At 33.3% G+C, this 17,715-nt stretch overlaps 1 long non-coding RNA gene across 2 annotated transcripts; it reads right to left on the reverse strand.

Annotated features, from left to right (window-relative positions):
- Positions 1 to 8,603: 8,603 nt before the first annotated feature.
- On the reverse strand, positions 8,604 to 17,500 carry LOC109114413 (uncharacterized). Of its 2 annotated transcripts, XR_016084121.1 has the most exons (3): positions 12,842 to 17,459; positions 12,660 to 12,742; positions 8,604 to 8,897 (listed from the first exon to the last, which is right to left on the reverse strand). It is a non-coding gene; the product is annotated as an uncharacterized LOC109114413 (long non-coding RNA). The 2 variants fall into 2 exon arrangements; XR_016084120.1 differs by having other exon boundaries at positions 12,660 to 17,500.
- Positions 17,501 to 17,715: the final 215 nt, after the last annotated feature.

The raw sequence follows: 17,715 nt of genomic DNA on the forward strand, positions 1-17,715 counted from the left end.
TCGTTCATTAAGTAGTATATGTGTTTTACTTCTTACTTTCTCATAGAGTTTTCTCTTAGCACCTACAAAGGTGGAAATGAGATCAATTGACAATAAATAAGAATAATAATATTACATAATGAAAAATAAGGTGTTGAGCATATAAATCCAGAGACAATGATCCCTTAATCTTCTTGCCTTCCTTTTGGCCTTATAAGTCATAGTCATGTTAATATCACCTCTAAACCCTTTGTGAGTCTCAATGTGTAGTGCAAGGACCTTCCAAGTTGGATCATTAATGAATTTGCTCTTGTACTTTTTGATAAGCCTTGCAGATGTTATATTGTAATTCTTTAACTCGAGCACATTCACACATATTTCTAAAACTTTTAATTTGAATTTACTCCCTATTATGCACCCAAGATGCAAATTGCCGTAACTTTTTCCTTGCAGATTGGCAAATGTCTTCCCCACAAATAAATTGGGCTGTCCCTGGATATAAAAATCTCAAAGTGTGCTCATCGCTCATCATCCAAGCCATGTGGACCATATAAATCTTCTAGTTGCTAATAGTTATCCAACAATTTTGGTCCAACTACATTAGACCCATCTTGAACCACCCCCGCCATTTATTGTTTCATTGTGCTAAAAATGCAAAACACTATTATCACATTGTGCCTCACCATGATCATGTTGTATTTTCATTGGGAGGAGCAAGCATGCATGTTTGCCCTCAAATACTACAATAATCTTCTATCTCACAACCACTAAGTGTATCAGTCAACTCATCAAATAGTGATGTGGGCTACTCGTTATCTTCATAATCACCACTAATAACATAATCCATATCATCACTACTATCACCTCTGCAATCAACGTTGTCATCACTAATGTCAACATATCCTGCATCTTCTCCCTCATATGCCTTGATGAGCTGGACTCACGAGTGTTAAAGGGCTTCATTCCCCATTTCATGAACAACATACATGTTTATATGAACATTGACTTCAGGTGTTGCAAACATAAATAACACATCTTGGTCATTATTCACCATTACCAATTCATCGTTGAAATCATACAATAAATTTCTATAACAAACTTGGCACTAACCTTTGTACCCTGATCTTTTCACTATGCTTTCTATTTAGATGTATGATAGTAGGTCCCCATCAACATTATTGCACGTGGCAACATCACTACCGCAGTAAATTTGTGATGGTAAATCAACGATGGTGCCACCATGGTGTATAAAAATAGTAAATATCTAAAATGGGAACTTTTTCATTCAATAATATACAAAGAGTATGTAAATATAAACCCAATATACAACAGTATACATTAACTAAAACAACTAATAAATCAATGACAAAATGGAAAAGCCATATTTGCCCGCTTGGTGTGTGTGTGTGCCCCATTCTATTGAGATTGTGTTTGGTTTGAAGGAAAGTGTATGGAAAGAAATGTAAAGATAATGAAACATATAAAAGGAAAAAATGTAGGGAAATGAATGGAAAGAAGTAAACATATACAAGATTTGGGGATGCTTCCTTATCTTTCCCTTCCTTCCCTACCTTCCCCTACGATTTTCTTCAAACCAAACACAACCCCTAAGCCCTTAAGTAAGTACCATCAATGGAAACAATTAAAACAAGCCTATTAAGGGCCCAATTTAAATGTTGTTATACTAGTTTAATCCTAACAAATAAACCCAAACCCATTAAAGGGCCAACATATAAGAGTGCCTAACATGAATTCTGTTATACCAAATCAATGACATATGGGGTTGCCTAACATGAATCATATTATATCAGTTCATTGGCTCATGGTGATGCTAATATGAATCATGTTAAAATCAATTAAATGACATATAGGGATGTTAACATGAATATCTTAAACCAAATAATGTTATTCCAATTCAATGGCACATGGAGATGCATAACATGAATATTGTTATACCAAATCAATGGCATATGGGATTACCTAACACGAATCCTATTACACCAATTCAATGGCATATGTGAATGCTAATATCAATAATGTTAAACTAGTTCAATGGCATATGGGGTTGGCTAACATTAATCATGTTGTACCCGTTCAATAACATACGGTATTGCTTAACATTAATTGTGTTATTCCAGTTCAATGGCACATGGGGATAACTAACAGTAGTTCAATGTCAATGTTTAGAGAATTGAATCGGGAATATAACTAGAGAGGGGAGAAGTTCACAGGATATGGGTTTAACTAGGGTCAAATTGTGATGATGTGGCATATATATATATGTATGTATGTATATGTACATATACACACTAGAGGTCATATAAATATTATATATAATATGTTTTACAACTTTAATATGGTGCATTGATGACAATTTCCTCAATTTTTAAAATAAATTATTATAGCTCAAGTTTCTTAATTTACATTTTCTTTAAAATACATGCATAATAAAGTAATATGTACAATAAATGGTCATTAATTAACATGAGTTAAAAAGTGGACTAATGGTACTTAAGCAATGTATGAAAATAAGAAGTCATGGGTTTGAATCATGCTAAGTATTAGTTAAGGACCAGGGCAATTTCATGAAACTATGATTGGTTCATTGGGTTTTTGGTTAAAACAGATGGTTAATCGACTTTCACTAGTCTTTTAACAAAAACATTTATTAGGGCATAATTAAACCGGCCAAGGTCCTGGGTTACAATTCAACCTGGCCTACAATTTTCTAAACACTGCTTAATGTTGTATATAAAGAGCGCTCGAAAAGTTTAACTTGTAATTGACTTTGGAACCTATGTGCTTAATTTCATGTTGGTTATTTTGCCAGGTTTCCATTCACCTGACACTCTTAACAAGGCTATAATCTTCATATGCTAACAAAAAAAAAGTTGAAAACACACACAAAATAAGATTAGGAGGATTATCTCTTTTTGTCATTCACATAAATTAACAAATGGATAATTGGGCGGGGACTTACTTTACATTAATGGTACAATTGAAGGGATGGGAGGTCCATCATATGGATGGCCGAACCCTGCAAGAAGGTTGGGTGAAATTTCAAAATTTTATTTATCTCCCATCCGGAAATCATATTCCCTAATTTAGAAAATTGCATTTTCAATGATCGCTCTTGAATCAAAACTGGACCAGATTTGAAACCAAAAGGGAATGGATATACCTGAGACGAACTAACAGTAACTCTCAAGGTAGGTGTTCACGCCTAAGGAGAATATCAAAACCCACATCCACTGAAGATGACACAGTATATGATGAAACATGATCAACATAATGGTTATTCAGCAAGAACCATAATTATTCAGTAAGAATTGAACAAGGGCTGGTGAGAACGACTTCAGATTGCTTATTCTAGTAAGAAACAATATAAAAATCTTTCTTAATCAGTTTCACCGGTGGAAATCAAACTGGGTAGGGGCAACAAGAATTGGGGAGAATTCTGCAAGTTGCTGAGTGTACGAGAGTCACTTTTAATTGGAGAATTTGCCCCTTATTTATAGCCTTATTTTGATCAGTTCATAATCCAATTAGGAGAGAGTTTCTTGATCCAAATCTAATATTTGGATCTGGACTCTTAAATGGATAAAACTTATCTTATCTTTCAACTAATCCTAACCAGATTATAAATCAGATTTTGCCCCATTTTAATTAACTAGCTTGAGCACAGTTCAAATCCCATTAAACATTCACATAGGTCACTTACCATTTAATCTACTGGCTAACTTGGCTCTCTTTGTATGGCGTGGGACCCGAACATTGATCTATACATCGGCCACATGGGTTCAGCCCAGCCTCTGTTACAAGGCTTGGCAAATTCACTATAGGACATAGTGAACCCCTGAGTTCATCACCATGGGCTCTTAATGGGCCCAACATTTACACTAAATGGTCATTGAGTCTAGCCACCTTATGAAAATCCAAAGACTGTGGGTAGATACAAGATTATCCCATCAAGTATTATCCTCAATGGTCCTATACTTAACTTATCAGCCTCGGCTGCAAGGTACAATGCTGCACTCTCTACTCAGATGGATCCCATGAATTAAAATCATTTGCAAACAATTTGAAATCATAATATATATATATATATATATATATATATATTTTGCAAAACAAATTTGAAATCCAATACCGGTAGTTTAGGTTTCCATCAAAGATAATGCATTTCCCGATCATTTACTTTGTCCGACAAATGGGCTAATCCTATCACTATGATCATCCACTTAGATAAATTTATTGCTGCCCCAATATACCCAGGTTTTGACTACCCTCTAAGGATCTCACTGATTGGCATATCAAAGACAACCCAATTTGACACCTACTGCAATACCATAATCGAGTTTAGAGGTCAGCTGTAGCATTCCAGTTTTGTCCATCTATCTCCGAGGTCTATGACAATACTGGAATTTGGTCCGGTTCAGGATTTCAAGAAAATCCACATTGCATGTACCTCAGGTCTCACCCTGGCAGCTGAGACAATCCACCCCCACCAACTTGGCGGCACATCAATGTCATCATTGACAAGATAAATCTCCCTATATCTATCCGATGGCTATGAAGATTCTAAACTAATACGAGTCTCATAAGTGTTCAGTCTAAGGGTATTACATAGAAACACACCATAATAACACGAATCAATTATGCACTTTATTCTTTTATAATAAATGACAATAAGTACATCAAGCTAAGGTCATACACTATCCAATAACAATTACTTTCTGTCTTCCTCCTTTGTACACATAAAACAATTTATGACACACGAGGTGGAGGACATTGTATGGGATCATGGTGAATAATGACAGTCCATACTGAAACCAACCTAACAGTGCAGATACAAAGGCATCCCATTAAAAATTAGTTGTTTAACTCATTCAAACACATATATAGCAACGGATCATAAAACTAAACATTACATATACCGCTCAATTGTCACAATAAACCCTAATTGAAATACAATCATAAACATTGAAAATTGCATCAAAATTAACAAATCATATAAAAGGATCACAAGTGACATTAAATAACCAGACTCCTGACATCAACTCCCTGGAACGAGAAGGGACAATATACAACAAACAAAAAACATGGAATGGAATAATGTATAAGTACATAATAAAATGAGAAAATTTTGTATAAAAAAGAAAACAAACATTTTTTTTTGTACCTTGATTATCTTCCACGATGCCAATAATAATCAATTGTCCCATTTGACAATGATAACACTAAAACCATGTACGATAGCAATAACATCACATTCTTTTTTATTGCAAAAATGAAATAAATAAGCAAATTATGTACGAGATGTTATATGAACATATTTTTTGGCATCATTTTCCACATAGTAGCATCGACAGAAGAACTGGTTCTTCATCTGTCTGTAAGGGCACAAAGTGATGAATAGTGTCACCCAACAAAGTGAGGTATTATAACTAGTGTTATTTTGCCATTTTGAAATTTAGTTTCTTTCACATATTGAAAACTCAAATGGCTTTTGCATCATTTTACATCCCATTTAACATCGGTTAACAATTTTGTATTATACCAAAACTTTTTGGAAGTTTAAGTATTGGGTTTGTACGTTTTAAAAGTCGAGTACCAAATTGAGACTAGGCCCAAAGCATAGGGCACTAATTTACAATTTACCCAATTTAAAAAATGATGGTATTTTAGTTAACAAAAGTTATATACTCTAGTTCACACTTTAAAAAATGATGTGCGTGTATAATAGTAAGCGTGCACATGGCAATTATAGATGATGATAATGATAATTATAATAATAATAATACATCTAAAAAATTATATAAATATGTATTTTTTTATTTTTTATTATTAATTGGATGCATATTGAAAAATCCAAATATGATTATATAAACATCTCATCAAAATATGTGATAATTAGATCGAGTTGTTAAGTTTCAAGTATTATTAGTAGGCCTACCTACTTGGCTAAATTCTTTTTTTTTTAATGTTTTATCTGTTTGGTGTATCATCTTTATGTTCATTTATCAAATAAATGTAATATTTAAACAAAGATAATTGAATTGGTGAAAAGTAGTAGTTCAATTTATAATTTAAACCTCACAATTAAATATTGATGTGTTAATTTTTTTTTCTATAAGTTTTTGTTGTGTTTCTGTGTGTAAAAATAATTATGACATGTCACACTTACTTTTTGTTTAATATGATATTATACGTACGCTTTATTTTTTTTGCAAAATTTGTGTTTTTTCATTTTTATATTCTATTAATTTTTATTATATAATTATTGTATTAAATGCTAACACATTTGACCCAAAAGTTGAACTATCGATCATTGCCAAATAGTAAAATAATTTAATTTTTTGTTAGTTCTAAATTACATATTTCATTTTAACTATCAACAACAAAATTTATTGTTTATAACACTTATTCTTTATTTTGATTGATAAAAATGTCATAAATGTGTTTTATTTTTCTATACTTTTGTAAATTTTTATATTTATTTTTATTTTAAAAAGTTATTACCTAATTATAACTTCATAAGTAGATCAATTTGATTCAGATGGTTGAATTGCTTACCATCACTACTTTGATAAATAATCATTTTGTTTCTAAGTTAGTTTTAAAATATATGGATCTATATTATTACAAATATTTACATTGATCTAATTAGTAGAATTTATTAGTGAAAATAACTTAAATATAGGGTTTAATAAGAGAATATAAGAGTTAATATGTATGTATATGTGTGCATACCTTGTTAAACTAATATGGTTGAACCACTGGCCTACTACGTAGAGGGAAAACAATTCAGCCTCTAAGTCAATTTTTAAAACATTGGTAGATATTATAAACACCACAAATGTGATAATTGTGGATTTATAATGACATAGGCCCAAAGCTTTTTCCATACAAGGTTAGGCTTAGGCATGCCCTAGTCATGGGTGTGAAGCTTGGATAAAATGCAATTTCGAGTGATAAGACGTAGGATAGAAGGTATAGGATGGAACCGAATCAAGCCTATGGGGCCTTAGAATGCCAAACCAAATTGGTAGAAATAGAGTTCCCGGCAATGTGCCTCGCTTCCGCAAACTTCTTACCATCGGACTCCATAGCCTATGCAGAAGCCCAGCTTGTAGACTTAGACGGAACAACCAAGCTTCTCATTGACTTCAATTGGTTGTTTAATTTGAAAGGCAAAACTTAACAAAATAATAGGACTAAAACCCCTTCCTTCAAGGGTGGCGGGTGGGTACAGGAAGACTAATCCAATCTTTTAATTCAACAAGAAGTACCACCAGTGTGACCAGCCAGTCCATGGTCACCCATGAAAACAAACAATTCAAAGCTTAAACTTTCCCAAAAAAACCCTAAATTGGTGCAAAGGCTTTTCCCTTGTGTTATGCATGAACAATATTGATTAGTATTTGATTTTAGCTTGAGTGCTTATTTGGAAGGGCTTTTATTCAATGGCTTTCTAGCATTTACAAGGTAGGGCTACACACAGTGGTGGATCCATGACCTTTGATCAGTGGGGGTAGGGTATCCAGTAGGGAGGATGGATACCCAATGGGGACGAGGAAAATTGCTAGGTTTGAATAGTAGAGTTCAAAATACCAATACAAGCTGATATGCCAGTTGGAGCATATCAGCCTCTATCGACCCATGCTTTCATTTTTTTAGCTATTTTAACCTACTTTAGAGGGGTCGGTTTAAGGCCCGTATACTCCTTGAACCAAGTCAAACCCCGAAACACCCACTATAGGGGTGCATCAGGAGGTCACCGATACATAGAGGTGTAAATCGGGCCATGCCGCTCGTGGCCCAGCACGACCCGACCCGACACGATCATGTGGGTAATGCTAGGCCTGGAGTTTTTGGTCAGTGGGCCATGCTACTTGCGACTCGCGACACAGCCCAACATGGCCCATATATATTACTTGTATATAATATATATTTTCATATTATATTATATACATTATAATTATATAATCATATATAGTATATAATATATTAATAAAATAAACAATTGTTTCAATTTTATTATACTAATTTATTTAATTATTGTTAATATAACCAATTGTATACATCAAATTTCATATAATTTTTTTTTCTTTTCATTTTTTTTAAACAAGTAGCTTTGGCCCGGCCCACAACCCGGCCTGGCCCGCGACACGGCACGGGCCCACACGGGCTTGGGCCATGGTCCATGTCAGGCCGACCCCCCAAGTTATCCCAGGGGAATGTGACATAGCCTGGGACGGCCCATGGGCCATTTTACACCTTTATCGATACAATACATATCAATAATTTGAACCTTTAGATGAGCAAAATAGAGTGATGAGATTGAATTGTTAAGGATGGAAAAAAAGGACAACAAAACATAGAGTTAAAACCCTAAATCCCAAACCTCTTGGTCAACATGGAATATGAACATAGGTATCATTCTTGTATATTTTTTTCTTTATTTCTTACATATTCATTTATAGAAAAATGACCCCATTTAAGAAACCAAATTTTAATTGACATGCTATTATTTTATTTGAGTGGGGGCAATTACCTAAATACACATATAAGATAGCACTTGGAGTTTCCATTGAAGAGTAGGGGGCATGCTCAAAAGAGGATGAAAAAGACAAAATATGACTTTTACTATAATAAGTCAAATAGGATTTATCAACATTCTTAAATGAAGAATTAGTAAGAGTCAAATAACCAGAAGAAAACATACAATCCAATTTTTTATCATAAGTGTAACATATATGCCATAAGTGCCACACATAATTACAAGAAGCAGAGGAAAAACTAGAAGTAGTAGACAACGAACAAGAAACCGATGAAGAACTCTTGTCCTCAAATTCCAAAGCAAATAACCTTCCAAGCCTACATCCTTTCCCCATTAGGTTCGTAGTGTGTTGATCCTGGATTAAGCAGTCATCATAAGAAAAAAGGACATTATTACCATCATCAAGTTCCAGTAGAAATTAAATTTATAGTCAACTTATGCAAAGAGTTTTGGGAATAAAAAAATGAGTAGACTAGGAAGTGATAGAAACAAATCATTGCAACCATGAATAGGAAGAGCTTTGCTATTAGCTATAATAATGTGGTTATCAGAGATGTAAGGTTTAGGAAACTAGCCAAAGGAAGCCCCCAACCATGTGATTTAAGGCTCCAGAGTCAATTATCCACATGTGAAATGGGTAATAACATAAATAAGAAAACTTACCAATCATACCAATAGTAGAAAAAAAAAGTAGGGAAAATAGTCAAAGACATGAGTTGGTGAATCTTATCTTCAATTAGTGAACCCTGAGAATCTATCTTGGGAGCTAAAGTGGAGGAAGAAGCATCAAATGGTTCAGCCGAAGCCTAAAAAGCTTTATGTTGTCCTTTCTTAGGGGACCTAATCGTACATTCAACAATAATATGTCCTTGTTTGCAATAAGTGCAAAAGCTCTTATAGTGTGGTGCTATATGTCCAAAATCCTTGTACTCATAACATTGATTCTTCAAAAAAAACCCTTCCCCTTTTGTTTTGTAGCTAGAAAAAATTGCATCTATGGCGTGTTCTTCCTTATTATTAAGAGAGGATTGAATAAGGAGTCGAGCTTTCTCTCTTAATGACTCCCCAAGGTTCATATATAAGTCTGGTATAATTTCCCTACTAAGTATGTTTGACCATACTTTTCATTACTTTCACACAACGATTAGTAGATAAGTTTCTCAAATGAACCAACTTATATTTAGTCCAAAGATTCACAAAGTCAGCATAGTTCTCTTGGATTCATTTCTTCCACCTAAGTATAAGAAAATATGTTCGGATTTATCTGATATTGTCTGGACATATTGGAATATTGATAAACCTTCTCAAGATACTCAAACATGCCATGTGCAGTCTTAAGTCCCCTCATCGGAATGGCAACATCAATAGTAACAGAACCTAGAATCCAGGAGACAAGTTAAGCATTTTCAATCTTCCACTGCTTCAGCCCCTTTGCATCACCATCATCTAGCATGGCTATAAAGCCATCAATATAGCCTAGATCCCTTTCCCTTCAACAAAGTACTAAAAATGAAACTTCCAAAGTGCATAGTTGTTGCCATCAAACTTGACTATAATGATTTCAAACTTTCTCAAATCCCATGATTAATTTAAAAAAAAAATAGGTAGAGACAATAAAACAAGTAGTACAAACACCAAGAACAAGAAATAATGTTGAAAAGAGCTAAAAGAGAGCCTCTTACAAATCTGTTCGAACATATAAGGAAGTAAGTAATAGGAATACAACCAAAAAAGGAAAGAGAAACTTGTTGTCCAAGAGAGAAGATCAGAACTTCCTCTACACTCGATGCAAACTGATATGGCTATCATAGAATGTAGAACCGAACAAGGTACACTCCCTATGCATTTTTGCCATGATATGATATCTCCCAAGAGAGATCTAATTAAAATTTCCTTGTTAAGCACATTGAGCATAATAGATTGATTTTAGGGTTGACCAAAACAGCTCCAAGACCAATCTCAAAACAAAGGGAAGGATAGATTCTAATTTTTGACTAAGAAAAGATGGATCAAATAGCAACTTGCTCTAATAACATGATAGTTCAGGTGAGAGAAAATAGAGAAGATAGATAAACCACAAGAGAATGATCGTTTGGTTAGTCAATCAAACAAGATCCAACCCAAGAAAGATATATTTATATTAAATAATGAAAGGACGAGATTGTCCTTACAAGAAGAAATAAACTATTGAATTGTATAAGGCTACACACTAGTATACATGCCCAATAATATATAAAGAGGAATAAAAAGGCAAAACTACCCCTCTTCTCTATATTTTAGTAGATAAATAATTAAAAATAAAATATAATCAAGGGAATGGTAATTAACTAGCTTCAGCTTCTGCCATGTGTACAGATTTTGACAGAATATTAACAGACGCTAAGACAGGGGTAGAGCTAGTCAATTGTCAAAAACAGTAGGGGTGGTTTGAGACAATAGTTAAACAATTAAGGGTACAGTTTGTCAATTAACTAAACAGTAGGGGTAGTTTAAGAAATTTGCCCAAAACATTTAGAGACACTACTATCATAGTTAGCTATTCTAAGTTTAGACCCAACACATTATGGGCCTCCTCCAAGCAAACATGCATATACACAAAGATAAATCCTGCAACTTTTTTTAGATTAAACTTAAAAGATGGTTGAAGCATTGTAATAAAAGTTGTTTATAGATACAGAGTTGGCTTAATAAAATTCTTGTTTATAAATAAAGAGACAAAAAAATTTATATAACTGTCAAATTTTATCCACAATCACAAAAATGACAAATGCACAAATCCTCTTTCCCTTGGACAACTTCCAAAACATTCTTTGCATCAAGAAAAAAAATTACTTCCATTCCTTTAGAATAGCAAAAGTAAGGCTTCCTCTACAGCTCCAAAATCAGCTTCTACTAGTCCCTACAAAACACCCAACTTTCCACCTTTATCCAATAAGAACATCCTCTATTACTTACAACTTTGTCTTCCCTTCTGCATGTCAATCAAAGATAAACAAGAATGGGATAGTCTTTCCTATTTACAAAGAGAATGCAAAGTCAGTGGTGGGTCTGCAAGTTTCAACACTATTTGACAAGATCATGACAGCCTACCGTCTTGGCAAATGACAACAAAATGAAACAAGCATGTGTTTAAAAAAAAACGGGTCTTTTGCACAACAATATGCATCTCAATAAAAAAACTAAAGAAATAAATTTGACAAAAAAAATATAATACCAACAGAATTCAACAAAGATAAGTACCATATTAATATTCTTTAACATCATGTTATTAGCAAATAGTTTCAAAAATGCTTCAAATAATAAATTCCCTTTGCTAGATCAAAACTAATAATTTTTGTTTCCTTCTAGCATAGGTGGAGTGATAAGAGATGGCAAAAGGAAGGTTGTGGGCTTTGTGGCAATAAATTTCGGGTGATTCTCTAAGAGTTGAAGGGCAAGCCCTCCTACAAGAATTGAGATTGACAAGACAACTAGGTCTCCAACAGATTGCCAAATGGATGTTGCTACTCCAATTCCTAGTTCTGCAACAATAATTTGTAGCAACACATATTAAATAAATCTCTAACAAGATCTAACAAAGGGACATTGAAGGCTTAGATTTTAAGTACAAACAACATAATACTCACATGATGTTTAGTACAAGATAGATCTCTGTTGTCTTAAATGGATTTAATAGTGATCTTGGGTTTTGTTTCTTCTCCTAATATATTATATATATACATATCAGAACAGTTAGTAAAGAAAATAAGCAATTGGCATTTAATCATTAATTGAACTAAGAAATTAAGAAAAACATAAAAACAAAAACTAATAGAAGAATATTCTGCTAACCAATAGTTCAATACAATATCATAAAGCATCACAAGTAGTTTAATTAGGATTTAATAATACACTAATAAACTCCTTGTCTATGGCTGAAACCTTGTCAAATTTATTATAAATTTGGGAAAGTTTGCATTTCAGGTTTAAGGAATAAAGAAAAATAAAGAGGAAATCTGATTAAGACATGTTGTCCTTTGGTAAACAGAATTCATTAAGCTACAATAAATCCAAACTATCTTATTAAGATGATGAGTAACCAAGAAACAATGCAGCATTTCCATGAAAAAAGGATTACCTATATGCACACTTCTGGCTTTAAAGCTTGCAAGCCACTATCCACAAATGGGTAGAATTATCTTAATTTGTTTTTTTGTCCACCTACAGAAGGACAAAAAAAAATTAAATTAGTGATAAATAAAAGAAAGTATAAATGAAGTACCACTAAGCAATAATAAGCAAAAATTAAATGTAGTATACCTTTTGTTTCTTCTTCACCTCATGGAGGACATGAATCAAATCCCCTCCACAAATCATTGAACAGTTTTTGGAGCTAAAGATGCACAATAAGGATCAATTACCTTACCACCAGCATTAAATGTAGTTTCTAAAGCTACTATGGATATTGGAATGAAAAGAATCTCCTCTGCCATCTTTGACAATACTCGATATTTTAAATTATTAACCTACCACCACTCCAAACTATTGAACTCATAATGTGACCTTTCTTCCTTGCAAATATATACACCATCCTCAAGATACATATCTAACTTTGATTTTGGTGAGGGAATGGCATCAATTCTCTTCACATAACTAATCAATTTTGACCATCCAAAACTTGATTATTAAGATTGGAACTATAACTTACAAGAGATTTGTGACTACCATCCCCTTTAGTAAAGGATTGCTCACTACTAGAGGCATTATAAGTAGCCACATTCTTATCATAAAGTTGGTACAAGGCACCTCGAACCTTATCAAGGTTCTTTCTAGCTTCGTCTTCTAAATATATTTCTGGAAAACACATTTCAACCAATCTCAATTTGCATTCACCACAATACTTATCAAATTTCCTCTTCATTTTCCCAACCACTCATCAAATGAAATCATTTTCATCCATTGACTTCAAATTCACAATTACCTTCACCCTGTAGATCTTTCTATGGTACAAATTAGAAATAGGGTAGTCACTTCCAGAAATAATGTTAATTAGTAACTACTTTGAAAACTTTAACTACCTCACACACTTTCTCCACCTTCTCCCTAATCTTTAAGAGTTGGCAAGTAATCATAGTTTGGCTCCCTTTTTTGAAACCTTGGAAACACATCTTGAAATTTCAAAGCACAACATCTCAAAAGTTGAATTCCAACGGGTGGGGCAATCAATAACTAACTTCTTTGCACCAAGTTGTAATTGTTGAACAATTTTAGAAAAAGTTTGTTTCCTAGACTCATATTGGTTAATGTACTTCACACTCTCACGCACATTTTCTATGATGAAACTAATCTCATCATGACCGTATTGAACCAACAAATTTAGAATATGTGCACAACATCGGACATTAAATAACTTTCCATCACAAAGTAACTTACTATTTCTAGAAAATATATCTCTCAAAAACCTTAAGCATGAATCATTATATGATTTATCCACTGAAATTGTAAACACCTTATTCTCAATGCCCCACTCCTTCAAACATTTACAGATTGCATTTGTTATATCAACCCCATTATGAGGCGAAAGAACATGGACAAAGCTGAGAACATGCTTCTGTAACCTCCAATTGGCATATAAAAAGTGACCAGTTAGCACCATATATTCTATCCTTTGGTTTTGTGACTTACAAAGGTTAATGGTTATACTAATTTTGGAAATACCCTTTAAAAGATTCTTCAACTTCTTTTTTTGGTCCTCATACACAGTCATGCAATCATTTTTTACTGTCTTCTGAAAGATTTTGTCAAAAGAATGATTACACATCTTCATCATGAAGTTAAAACCTTCCTCTTTTACTATAGTAAATGGATGGCTCATGCATAATCACCCAATGAGCAACCGATTCCCTCATTTTGGAATGATCACACTTTCCAACAACACTAGGATCTAAAAAAGGAGGACCCACAATATCCACATCAACATTTGAATCTATTGGTTGGAAATTCAAAGTCATTTGCTGCTTACCCTGTTTCTTAGCATTCTTAGCCACTTTTCTTGGTATACATGATTTCAAATGTCAACTAAAGTGACTTGTCACACTTGTAGATTGTATAAATAATTTAGCCTTGCAATAGACACATTGGGCCATCAGTAAGTTCAAGTTTTGTGAATTCTAGCCTCATAGGTGAAGCTTTTTGTTTTTTGTCTTTTTGACTTTGGTATTGGACCATCTTCTTCAACAGGACATTGAGATCCAGTCAAAGTACCATCTAAGGAGTGGCAATAGGATTGCTTGCATTATTTGTTGTTTGACTGGCCTCATTTTGAGAAGAGTCATCGGTAATGTCAACCATGATGATAGGAGAAGAACCAAACATAGAATGAGAGAGTGAGGGCCTTATCGAGGTAGAGGGAATATTTGTTAATAATATATTGTGATCATGGATAGGGGATGATGGCATTCCTACACAAAAGGAAACCTTGTTATGAAAATTTCTCTAATAAGAATTAATTCGTTTTGATAAAAATGGGCCATCCAACAACATAGAAACACATCGGTTTTAACTTGACATATAAGTTTTTGTTTTTGATAAATATATTTGACATTTAAGTTTTGAGTTCAATTCTTTTAAGGATATTTCAACATTCTAAAAAAAATCAAACAACCAAAATTAAATATATTTTTTCATAGATAAGCTACTTCTTTCCTCAAAATTCCATAATAAAGCATTTGAAATCAAATAGAAAAGGCATTTAGAAACACAATTCATGGAACTATATTCATTTCAAATCAAATAAAAATGCAATTATAATAGAATTTTCAGAAATGAATAGTTTAGTTCCCAATTATTAGATTTAGGCAAGCTACAGCAAGAATTAACCATGTTTGAACCAAATAATTTATTATACAATAAGAACTAGGATTTAACTTCACGTTTGAAAAGAATTTTGAATTGGCTCAAAGAAAGACACTAAAATATAATATATTTTACTTTCCAATTACTATATAACACACTTGAGTGTTGAATTTGTTCTTGTAGGTTAATATATGTGAGTATTCAATATCTAATATTGTATTAAAGTTTAATAAGTTCATAAAAACCAAACAGTATTGGCCCAATATGAAGGAGTATTAGCCTAATATATGTGGGTTTATTGTACCCCTCAGCTTGAAAAACCAATAAATAAAAGTTGTTCATTTTGCTTATAAATTTGACAAGCTTTCATCCATTTCCTAATCAAACTTGTTTATGAGTTGTTGATTTTGTATTATTTGCAAGTTTTAATTGTTGCTAGAGAATTGGTTAGAAGGGTTTTAATTTTTAAGCAACAAGATTTTATAATAACTTAAATGCTAGCTTGATAAAGTGGAGTGCTTTAAAACAGCCATGGGGGTAGCATTTGGAAATTGAAAGTCTTGAAAAATTGCCACTTATTTCTGACTTCTTTTAGTGCGTTAGGTTACACCTTTGATAGGCCCAGTTATATGAGTTTATGAAATTTTGCCCTCATTAATAAGTGATTGAATCACCTCTCATCATACATCAGTTGTTCACATTATCACATAATCATTTCTTTATTATTTTGACTTTTAAAACTTTCCAAAAGACAAGACTACCCATTACATCCATGTTCAAAGAGAAGAAACTACAATTAGCACTTCTAGCAACAACTTTGACATGGTAATACAATTAGTTTCAGAGGCAAACTATTCAGACAAATAAATTTTTATCACAAAAAAGTCTGCTCAGAATTCAGAGATATCGGACTTTGGTGTTTCAAATGTCACGTAAAGACTCACAAAAGTTTCCTGTTATAGGTCCAACTAGAAAGGTTACTGTCTATTATTTCTTTCGAAAAAAAAAAAAAAGTATTTATTGTCTTTGTTTTTAGCTTTGAACCTGATTTATTGGCAAGAAACCGTGAATTTCATGGCATTTTAATTATGGCTTTCCTAGATATTCCTCTATGTGACTCCATATTTGACTTTTCTCTTATAATCTTTTGGACTCCAAGAACACAAGCCATATTTCCAAATAGATACCAGATTTTATCCAAGAAAGTTGTGTACAAACAATTTTATAGAAGAATATGAAGTAAACACTTGTCCTAAAGGAACTTTTGGGCATTTAACAACAAGGATGAACCTGAACTGAAAATTATTGATTTCAATATTAAATACCTTATTAATGGCAAGGATGTAAGATGAACCAAAACCAATACATAAGCCCCCGTAAAAGCCATAAGAAAACTCGAAAGAAGAAGAAGTTCAATGTCGATTTGGAGCTTGACCGAACGAATTCCCTTGACTTGAACCCAAATAAAAAAAAACAACCCAAGTCCTTAAGAAAGCTAGAATGAACATGAAATCAGAAAAGGAATAAGAACGACCTGGACTAAAAGGCTGGAATCGATTTAGAGCTTGCCTTAACTGAACAACTTGGAATCGAATTTTCTAGGGCTTTTATCATCTGAACTCTAAGCTAAAGGCCTAAAGCTTCAGTGATTTGTAGCTTTGCAATGACCTGGAACCAATTCTCAATTCTTTCAATCGAATGAGGGTTTTTTCCCTCCCATCCCATTACAACAAAGTAATAGAAAAGCTAACATACAATAGGGACCACAGTATAAGTGTGTTTACACTAATAAAATTAAAATATAAATCATATAATGTATATATGAATCTCACACTCGCGAGCCTTAACAAACCAAATTTCATAGTATTCAGATTATACTCGATTAGTAAACGAGCTCAATACTAAGGCTCGAATTCGGTTCTTTTGAGCGCCGCCTGTTTACTTTGGCCTCTTTCAATTTTGTCTCTCTTTTCTCTCATCTCCCTTCTCCTTCTTCTCTTCTCTCTTCCAATCTTAGGACCAGGTATCAGAGCACCAAGAAAACATGGTACCAAAGCGACAGATCCAATCTTAGGACCAGGGCAGTGCTTCTTTCATTTTATGTCTATTGGTGGTCGAACCAAAGAACAAGATCTTTGGTGGACGTGTGAGGAAGCTCATTGCAAGACTGTTCTTTTTTCTTGGTCATGAGCCCATAAACTATCAAAAAAAAATCAAATGTTGAGTTTTTTTTTCTTCTTCAATTTGTGGATCGAACTGATCCTTTTTTGTACCAAGATGTATGGGTTATGTAGGAGCTGTGATTTCCTTGAGTGAGAACAATTTTTTTTTTTTGTGTC

This window comes from Nelumbo nucifera, chromosome 3 (assembly GCF_055504915.1).
Source record: "Nelumbo nucifera cultivar China Antique chromosome 3, China Antique-T2T, whole genome shotgun sequence".
Lineage (NCBI taxonomy): Eukaryota > Viridiplantae > Streptophyta > Magnoliopsida > Proteales > Nelumbonaceae > Nelumbo > Nelumbo nucifera.